Source organism: Dermacentor andersoni, chromosome 1 (genome assembly GCF_023375885.2).
Source record: "Dermacentor andersoni chromosome 1, qqDerAnde1_hic_scaffold, whole genome shotgun sequence".
Lineage (NCBI taxonomy): Eukaryota > Metazoa > Arthropoda > Arachnida > Ixodida > Ixodidae > Dermacentor > Dermacentor andersoni.
The window spans coordinates 402,670,112-402,679,481 of NC_092814.1; the positions used below are offsets into that span (position 1 = coordinate 402,670,112).

Consider the following 9,370-nt stretch of genomic DNA (forward strand, 5'->3'; position numbering starts at 1 on the left):
ATTGGCGTTTCTTGATCAGATCTTTCGTCTCCTGCTATAGCTTACTGGTATCCTGTCTAACGTAGTTACCACCGACTTCTATTGCACACTCCTTAATGATGCCCACAAGATTGTCGTTCATTGCTTCAACACTAAGGTCCTCTTCCTGAGTCAAAGCCGAATACCTGTTCTGTAGCTTGATCTGGAATTCCTCTATTTTCTCTCTAAGCGCTAAATCATTGATCGACTTCTTATGTACCAGTTGCTTGCGTTCCCTCCTCAGGTCTACGCTAATCCGAGTTCTTACCATCCTATGGTCACTGCAGCGCACCTTGCTGAGCACGTCCACATCTTGTATGATGCCAGGGTTAGCGCAGGGTATGAGGTCTATTTCATTTCTAGTCTCACCGTTCGGGCTCCTCCACGTCCACTTTCGGCTGTCTCGCTTGCGGAAGAAGGTATTCATTATCCGCATATTATTCTGTTCCGCAAACTCTACTAATAACTCTCCCCTGCTATTCCTGGTGCCTATGCCATATTTCCCCACTGCCTTGTCTCCAGCCTGCTTCTTGCCTACCTTGGCATTGAAGAAGGCAAGAAGCAGGCTGGAGACTAGGCAGTAGGGATAGCAGCTATCGAGGGCCAAATTAGGATGTTGCTCAAGAAAATTGCGCTCCTGGAATCGCAGTCAGAACAGCCTACTACTCCCCCCTCTACTCCCGCAACCGAGGCTATGAAGAGTGAGCCCGTGGCACCAAAGGCAACACTGAGCGCGGAAGCTGCCCTTAACGCCCATCTAGAGGCCCGCATGGACGCCCGTTTCAATACCCTAGAAAGTCAAATTTCCGCGGCAATCACCTCCGCCGTCGCCAAAATAACTGATAACATACCGACTATTGTCACACAGCACATCGCACAATCCTCGCGTGGCGTCCGACGAACCGGTGGTCCTATCAATGACGTGTCCCGCCGCTGTCCTAAAACGTCGCGCCGCACCATTGAAACTGATGTAGAAGACAATGACAGCTGCTCGCTCTCCGGAATGGAGGGTGCTTCCCTCCCCGCGAGTGCTGGCTCCGGAGCAGCGTCCCTGCAATCGATCTTTCCCGTCAATGAGCATAGCGGACAGCGCCCCAGTTAGGCGCTCTCCCCGTACCAATTTGGCCACCCCCATCCCACCCACCCCCAATTTGGCCACGCCCAATTGAACTACCGGGAAATCCGCTCCCGCGCGAAACGGGCGGACCTCCGGCTTTTCCAGTCAACATTCGCTTCATTCCCCGCGGTGGTTGCCCTGCAGGAGCCACACTCTAAAAACTAAGGGAGTGCCGGGCACTCTCTTTGAGGGAGTAGCTGCTTGTCCCATATTTCACTCTCTTTTCGAGAGTAGATCGACCCTCTTTGAGAGAGAGTAGGTCAACTCCTCCTGACAGAGTTTTGTTACTCCACCGCAAGGGATTGCTAGTACTCTTCCGCAGAGTGATAATACTCTTCCCACAGGGAGTGCTAGTACTCTTCCGCAGAGTGCTAATACTCTCCCCGCAGGGTTAATTGTACACCGCCAGACCGAGTACTTCTACTACCCCAAACAGAGTGCTTGTGCTCCTTCAGAACAGAGTGCTAGTACTCTTCCCAATACCCTCTTAGCCAAGTCCTGGTCACGCATGCAGGCAGGAAATCAGATCAAATTAGGGCCGCTGATATACTGTTCCCTAGGCGGCTCCTCAGAGACACTGGCCCGATTCCAAGCGGCCTTCAGAATAGGCGGGAGCAAAGTTATGCAGGATTTTAAAGTCATTTTTTCCTGGCTATTTGCTGCCTACCGTGAGGCGTGACTGCTCTGAAGCGGCCTATGCGTATGCGTCACGAACGGCACTGAGGAGAAAAAAAAGCGAATTAACACTTAATCTGCAAATATCTCCGCAAATTTCACAATCAGGAGTCACACAATCTAATTAGAATACAATTGTCAAGGAAATCACATACTTATCAAGAATCACAAAGCTCAATACATCACGTGAATTCCAACCCGCGTACACTCGCATTTGTACAATTCAAGACACACATCATAACCATTACACCACAGCGCCGCCACGCCCAGTCGTGTTCCTTTAGAGGTTATATATATACCAAACGTATTTGATGAATCTGCTGTGGTGGGGGGGGGTTTCTCTGCAGTGTGCTGTGCTGTTGTGTACTGGAATACGTGTGCGTTTGCATCATTTCCATTCCTTGCTACGACTAACGAAGGAAGACAACGTAGACGACAACGTGAGAACTATTCACGGCTTGTCGTCACCGCAGGAAAATAACAAATGTGCCGTTCAGCTCATGATCGAGTGCTTCTCCAATCCATGTTCTCCAAAATACGCGGATACAAAGTATTGCGCCAACCATCCACGTATGTGAATTTAATTCGCGCGTATACGGGTGAGCAACTGCGACGCCAGTACCAGGCATTTCGACGTGCCTCACGCTGCCGTGTAGGCGTTCTTTTCAAGTGCATTAGTTTAGAGTTTGGTTCAGTCCGCTGTGAGCTGTTGTCCTGCATTAGCAGCGGATCGTTAGCGTTTTGAAGCGCATGCATTCCAGCATTTGGAGACTGCTTATGCCGATAGCCACGTCAAATGCATTGGCACGCATGTTTAAATGAGAAATGTGTCCACTTGTTACGCGTGCACTGCTCGTATCCTGTGGCAGTGCTCGTTCTAAAAGCTTCGAAGACCATCTATACTCATACGTGTGTTCAATTTATATATGCACAGGATGGACTTGCCGGCTAGTTGGTTGAGCATTTTAGAAGAAACAGCGCAACACAAGGACGGCGCAAAAACATGCCACACCACGAAGCGCTGGTGTGGTTGATGCTTTTTTTCGTCTTGTGTTTGCGCTGTTTCTTCTTCCACGATACACGCACACCACAGGTACGCGAAAGTTTAGGAGCATAAGTGGTTAACTCTGTTTTCCCCGTTTTCTCTCAGTGTCAATGGCACAGTGCGTTGCCCGGAATTGTGCACGCTTACCCCCATATGCAGAAATGCATCATAACTTGAACTTGACTTGATCTGAACGACGCAAGTCGTGAACGCACCAAAAGAAAGACAGTGAGCGTCTTGGGGGACGTTCGCACCAGGCGTCGTTTATATCAAGTCAAGCTTCTTCCAGAAAATGTCGAAGAAACGCCCGCCAAAACCAGGCACATTCGTAAACTTAACTAGGCAATACGAAGCTCCATAGAAAAAAAGAAGAGTGGTATTAAAAGCTTTCAGTATTTTTCTTTACTCCGAAATAGTTGCGCTCTCGTGGCTTCACTGTACAGAGATAGTGCAGCGTTAGCTAGAAAGCATGAATTTCCAAACTCCATGCCAAAATAAGCTTGTAAAATTATTTAGGTGCTAGAATCCAGGGTTTGTAGCGATCCTTGAAAATCCTTTATTTCTAAAATGCCATTTTCAAGGCACTGAAAACCCTTGAATTTTTAGAAGTACTGGAAAGTCCTTAAACTTGTACACTTGGCTAGACTTAGCAGACGTTGCCAAGCGCTTTTTTTCCCTTCTGTGACACTCTTTCGCATGTCACAGAAAATTGTCTCTGGAGGTAATAGAAGGAAAGCGACATCCTTAAAGTTGAAATTACAAAGGAGCTGCAGATACCAGCTTTATGCACATGGAACCGGCGACAAATGTGCTTGGAGGAGCAGAAGCAGGAAGCTCAACAGTTGAGGCATTCGAAGAGAAGCCGTGAAGAGTAAATTGAGAGCGACAGACACAATAAAAAGAAATTAGAAATGACTATTGCTTATTTGATGGTGGAAAATGCTGAGGCAACAGATGACATCACATACACTGTCAAACCAAACAGTATTCAAAAACTGCAAATGTTGCAGGTCCAAGTAGTTAATTGTGCTATTGCAGAAAAACTTTGAGCGCTTTCTTGAAATGCTTCCTTGTGTGCGTTTAGTGGTGGGCGGAGAAAGGCAAATTAGCAGTCTTTCAAATGTTTGAAATCACTGAAATGCGATTTGTTTTGTTTTGTTTTGTTTGCATTAAAGTTAAATGGTGTTCTTGAACAAGTTATTGCCTGTCCAAACTACTACACACATTGCACGAGGTCCTTGAAGTTACTGTGTCGGGGCCTCGAAAGTCCTTGAAAACCATTGAAATTTTTTCTTCAATATTGCTACGAACCCAGTAGAACAACTGTCATGGAGTAAAAACCTTGGCTGAACAGGGGCTTATACGCAGAGCACAGGAAGACTAGAAATGCAGTAGTAGGCATGGAGGGCCCTGAAAAAAATGTGCCACATCCGCTCGTCTGCCTTATGTTTCTGCACCGACTGTCGCATTTTTAATAGAAGTGCACTTTCTGTTCTACTCCAATAAACGCAACATTACGAACTCCAGTGTGGGGCAGTCCTTCAGCCAGTGCAGAACTTTTTCTGTACATCCGAGTCAGCTCTGTCATTTTTCCAGCATTGTAGTACAAGATTTGTTAAACTGGTTTAGCAGAATATGAGCAGTATACTCTTAAATTAGCTGTTTATTTGTATGCACAAGTTCAGGTCCTCAGTTTGGTTGCATGACAAATTGCCATACCTAAATAGATACAAGAAACAATTTTATCACAGTTTAATAAAATCCAAACAGTAATAATCACAACAATATAATGACATACATTTCTTTTGGTACGTATACAGCCCATGTCTTGGCAGTGTATAAATTCAACTATACACCGCAAGTACTGTGTCCTGACCACTATTATTCACATGTGTAAAACCATCACAGCAATTCAACAAATATCACAGTAATTAGTGACATACACTTTATAACTGCTTTACATGAGCATAATGTATACAAATGGTGCCTGTGTACCTACACATGACTAGTGCCACCCGAGTACTATTACTCACAGGTGTAAAACCAACAAAGCAGTTCTTTAAAAAATATCACAGTGCTTAGTGACGTACATGCTGTAACTCCCTTGTAGAGACTTAATACAAACACGTGAGGACACAGAAAGCTAGCAGTGGGCATACCACCGCCTCAATACTAATTCACAAGTGTAAAACCAACCAAGCAGTTCTTTAAAGAATATCACAATGCTTAGTGACATACATTTTCTAACTAGCTTATATAAGCTTTATACAAACATGAGAACATACACAAAGCTAGCGGTGCACCCGCATAGAAGTGCGGCCATCTGAACACGATTATTTGCAAGTGTAAGCTCAACAGAACAGTTCGTTATAGTGACGCACATTTTGTAGCTGCCTTATACAAGCTTAGTGCAAGCACAAGAATGCAGAAAAATATAAATTAAAACTTGCTCTATGCATACACAAACAGATCAACACAAATGGTAAACACCGCTTTGAAGACAAATGTGACTGTGGCAAAGCGCAGTGCTGTGCCGGTTGAAATTGCCACCCACAAAAGTATTGAGCAATGCTTAAACCACAGGCAATAAAGTGCTGAAAGACTGCGTCTCTAACGTAACTATTTTAATTCAAATTTCTTGAATATAGGGCTCGCTTGCAGATAAGGCATCTGATCCAACTGACCTGATTTTACACCTGCTACATGCATACAATGCACTCAGATATAACTGGTAATAATAATTATAAAAGGCATTTAAAAACTTGATAGTATGATGAAGATGCATGACTAGAAAAGTTCTGTCCCCCTCGTACTTGTTAAAAAGGTGTAAGTACGACACATGTTCTTTTTTTCCTCAATTTTTGCATTAATGGACAGCCGGGAACCTCGAACCGACACAAAAAAAAAGATACTGCTATGTTAATAGTGTTATGAATAATTTTTTTTGAAAGCTTTTTTACAGACAAGTTGCAGTCTCGTTTCTGGAGGTTGAGCTGTATCTTGCAAAATAACTTGAAAAGTGGTCACATGGGAGCATGACACTATATCATAATGTTAGTTTCAGTTGACTCTCTTGCCCTACAAGTCGCTGCTCACTGTGGCCAGTGATGCAACAGCAGTGTCTGTGTGATTTTCATCACACTTCTGTCCTATGCCATTCTTACCAGAGTTGGCGGCACATAGATACCCAAATTTCGATAGTGTTGCTTTCTCAGGTGGTTGCTTTTGATTTGCTCAATATCAGTTGGCACTTCAGCTGCATCAAACTTCTTTTTTACCTCTTCAACAACAACATCAACAACAATCTTATGACACCTGTGTTGTCCTTCTAGTTGCCTACAAAGCCCAGTCAATCTAGCAACAACACTGACAGTCTCTACTATCTTGTAATGGGGGAGAGGTGTGTCCCACCATGTGTTCCACATTGTTGTCACTATGTGGGCTGGCTGGGGAGGCAACAACTGTAATATGTTTGCATTTGCATATATTAAAGTGATGCTTGTACTGTGTTATAACACCTAACTTAGTCTTGCACTTGCTGCACAATAACACTGGCTCACAGTCGTGGTGAAAAGCTTTTGTATGTTGAACAAATGAATTGTATCCACTACAAAAAAAGTCAGTGATAGCACACATGTTGCTCTACCAGGACTGGTGTGGTACCTTCTGACACTGCTGCTGATGCTGACGCGCTGCTGCTTGCCTCGTACACTGTTGCAGCTGCAGTAGACATGGCAGTCTCTGTATCTATTGCTGCCGTGTCATCTGTCATGGTAACTTCCAAGTGGTATCGGGCTCACTTCTGCAACAGAGATGTTGTTTGCCCCTTGAGGGCTCTCATGATCAGGGCCAATAATTTCGTAGGCATTGTCTCCTGCATCGAAGAACGAATAAGAACAGCATGAATTAATAAACATAGCTCTAAAAAGTACGGACATCAAGACTTAACCACAAGCTTTGCACATAAGTGACCGGGCTTAATGAATAATACTTGCAGGAGGAGTTACACAATTGTTTGTGTATATTACAGTAAAGCCTCATCAGAAGATATTCAAGAGGCACGGGAAACATGCCTCTCGAAACCAAAAATTTTGAGACACTGAGGAGCCAGACTAGATCACTTTATTATGCATCATCACTAAAGTATGTTTTGATATATCTGAAGGAATAAATGCTCAGGGTGGCTTAAAGGGCCCCTAAACCACTTCTCGACATTTTTTGAACATTTCAAGTAAACACGTGTATCGAAATCAGAATGCCGTCACGATCGACGAAGCCAAATGCCAGAGTGCGTAGCACTGCCGGAGCACCACAATATGAAGAAAATGACCCCGTGCGCCTCTCTGGACCTATCCTGCACCCCCCAGTTTGTCCTGACGTCACCAGGCTGTCTCTGATGATGTCATCAGTTTCCGGTGCTGTCGATTGGTCGAACGAAAGTGTACGACTGACGGCAAGGCCTGCAAGCAAATACACACACTCCTTCTTCCTCGTCGCGTTGCACGCGATGCCATTGTGGGCAGCCAATGGGGGCAAAGAAGAGAAACGTCAACAGAAGGGTCTCCCTATGAGGCTCTTTCACACGAGTCACCATACAGTTCCGTTGTATTAGCGCCACCCCTCGCAGGACGACGGGCCAGCGCGGCAGCAACAGAGCTCGTTGGTGTTGGCCTGTCCCGTAACATTTGGAGGTGTACTAGGCAAGGAAAAGACGATACTGTCCATATGGCGTGTACCAGATGAAAGAGTAAAATGAGTGGGGACTACTTTTCGATAATCAAACACACGTAGCTCCACTATTACTGCACCGTTTCGAAAAATTCTCGTGGCTACCTGTTCATTGCCTTATTGTGTAGAACTGCAACACCGCAACTAAATTTCAACCTCGGTGGTTTAGGGGCCCTTTAAAGAAGACATTCACAGCTTTTTAGTGACTGTAGATTGTGTTAGCTTCCTTCCCAACTTCTGGAATTTAAACACTTCACTTTGCAAGCCTTGTTGCTCGCAGTACCTTTGAGGTGCTCTTAGACGCTCGTCAGCTTCAACTGCCGACACTTTCTGCCCTGCACTGTCCTCGTTGCCCTCCTTTTCTGGTTCATGCTAAAAGAGACGTGCGCGATTGACTTGTGTAAGGATTGCGTGATCTTTACGCCCTTCGGAGCACACAAGGTGCACAAAGTGAATGTGTTTGGGTTGTGTCCCTTCGAAGTAGTGAATACTTAAAAAGTCACCCTTAGTAACAAAGGTGTCTCTTGTATACAGTATTGTTAACGTGGCAAACATCGGAAAACCAACCAAACCATTTTCATATGTCTCTTACAACCAAGTGCATCTTGTAATGAGATTCTATTGTACTGAATATTTTTCAACTATGGATCATCTGCATGTACATATAGTCACAAAGACATGTTGTGTGGAATGGCGAATCGGGAAACAGTTCGTACTCTTACTTTTTGTCCCTAACATAAGCAGCTGATAACAATATGATAAAAAAGCAGGCAATGAGGCTAGAATGGAACATAATCCTTCAGCTCTAAACAGTTTTTTGGGCCTACATCATTCCCTCATATGACATAAGGAAACAACTTGATTGCAGTAATGGCTGCATGTGATCTGAGTTGATTGAAACAAACTATACGTAAGGTTGTCCTGTATGCAATTTTATCAGCGTGCTTTTTAGATGTCCTGCTGGTGATCCTGGCTGAGCGATGCTTCTCATGCTTTTTGGCACAATTCCTTTCTTTCCACTCCACTTTTTTTGCAGATTTTCTCCCCTTTCCCTTCCCCCTTGTGTAAAATAGCACACTTGAAGTATCAAATCTGTTGAACTAACCTGTGTATCAAACCTGTTAACATGTGTGCTTCTCTGTGGTCTGTGTTGTATTTTTGCGCTGCACAATTCAATTCAAGATGAAAGATGGAACGTCCCTGCCTTTAGTTTAATTGTGTATGTGTGTGTGTGTGCGTGTATATGTCTCTCATGTTTTGAAATATATGTACATTCAGGAGTGCCTGCATGCCCTTCTCTCCTGCTCCAGTGACGAAAAGGAGAGCCTGTTTATGTACCATAGTAAAAAATTCAAAGGTTTTCGCTGTGCCCATTACATCCCTTATCATATGGATCTGCCACAATACAGAGTAGCAGTGGTCCATAATACTAGCCCATCCCAACATAATTATAAATTAACACATACCGACATGCTGCGAAACAGCTGTTGCAAAGCCGCTGGTGAAGGCAATTTCCGCAGCACTGCAGTGGTACAGCCGAGTTCCACCTGTATAGTGACAAATCCATATGCGTGTTAGCAACTCAGTAGTTGCTGATGGTTTCATAAGCTTTACACTACACAATAAAGTAATCTAGACAACTTTGTTGGAACAAATGCACATAATTAGGACACCACTTAAACACTAACACGATTAATTGCCCCCAATCTATCACTCACTAAGGGATAATACTACTGAAACATCGGTGGAGAGCTCAGATTAACACAGCCCATAAAGGACATGCGTTC

The 9,370-nt window shown here is 44.3% G+C and overlaps 1 long non-coding RNA gene across 1 annotated transcript; it reads right to left on the minus strand.

Moving 5' to 3' along the window:
* Positions 1 to 4,500: 4,500 nt before the first annotated feature.
* LOC140215427 (uncharacterized) lies at positions 4,501 to 9,124 on the minus strand. Its single transcript, XR_011892378.1, has 2 exons — positions 9,050 to 9,124; positions 4,501 to 6,729 (listed from the first exon to the last, which is right to left on the minus strand). It is a non-coding gene; the product is annotated as an uncharacterized lncRNA (long non-coding RNA).
* Between the last annotated feature and the right edge of the window lie 246 nt (positions 9,125 to 9,370).